At 36.7% G+C, this 1,148-nt stretch overlaps 1 protein-coding gene across 1 annotated transcript in view; it reads right to left on the minus strand.

Annotated features, from left to right (window-relative positions):
* Positions 1–1,148, minus strand: part of FSTL5 (follistatin like 5) — a 340,144-nt gene that overhangs the window by 38,279 nt on the left and 300,717 nt on the right. The window lies entirely within an intron of this gene.

The raw sequence follows: 1,148 nt of genomic DNA on the forward strand, positions 1-1,148 counted from the left end.
CTTGGACCAACCTACAACTCTCTTTTATGGGCAGAATAGCAGTCATCAAAATGAATGTGTTGCCGAAAATCCTGTTTTTGTTTCAATGTATACCCATAAAGCTGGATAAGAAATTCTTTAAAAATCTTAATGGAATTGTTCTCAAGTTTATCTGGCAGGGAAGGAAGGCAAGGATTAGATTGAAATTGCTCCAGGATTTTAGAACCTTTCTTGCCATAGTTGTTAAGTGAATCCTTGCAGTTGTTAAGTTAGTAACATGATTGTTAAGTGAATCTAGCTTTCCCATCGACTTTGCTTGTCAGAAGGTCACAAAAGGTGATCATATGACCACAGGACACTGCAACTGTCATAAATATGAGTGAGTTGCCAAGAATCTGAATTTTGATCATGTGATCATTGGAATACTGCAACGGTCATAAGTGTGCAATATGGTCATACCACTTTTTTCAGTGCCGGTAGTCTTTGAACTTTGAATGGTCACTAAATTCATTGTGTAAGGACTACCTGTACAAAAACTGTATTAAACAAGTCATTTTGGTCATACAGTATAGGTTTATAGTTTAATCTGCATTGAGTTTTGTTCCAATTAAGTTTCTGTAATAATGTCTATTTGTATAGATGTACACTTATACAAATGTAGAATTTCTATTTGTGCATGCATTATTGCTATTATTGTGGGGTGAAGAACTTAGGAACATTGCTAATCTTTGATACAGATTTGTCTTTCTATGAATGCACAATGGCACTAGTCATAGGACAACCACTTGAAAATATGACGCTGCTTTTAAAAAGTTGCAAGCATTTTTTTTTTAAATAATTTTAATAATTTAATTTATATACCGCCCTTCTCCCATAGGACTCAGGGCGGTTCACAGCATATTTAAAAACAGATACTATACACAAATACAAAAATACAAAAACACAAAAATATAAACCCCAATAAAAACCAAATTAAAAACCAAATATTGACGGCTGTGTTTCCAATTAAAATTGCTGTTAAAACCATCCCTACCTAAAATCCTCCCTAGGTCAGGCCCGCTTGCTGGAAAAGCCATGTCTTGAGGGCGCGGCGGAAAGTAAGGAGATCCGGAATCATCCGGATCTCGGGGGGCAGTTCGTTCCAGAGGGTGGGGGCACCCACAGAGAAG

The sequence above is a fragment of the Protobothrops mucrosquamatus genome, unplaced genomic scaffold (assembly GCF_001527695.2).
Source record: "Protobothrops mucrosquamatus isolate PMUCROS unplaced genomic scaffold, P.Mucros_1.0 scaffold1115, whole genome shotgun sequence".
Classification (NCBI taxonomy): domain Eukaryota; kingdom Metazoa; phylum Chordata; class Lepidosauria; order Squamata; family Viperidae; genus Protobothrops; species Protobothrops mucrosquamatus.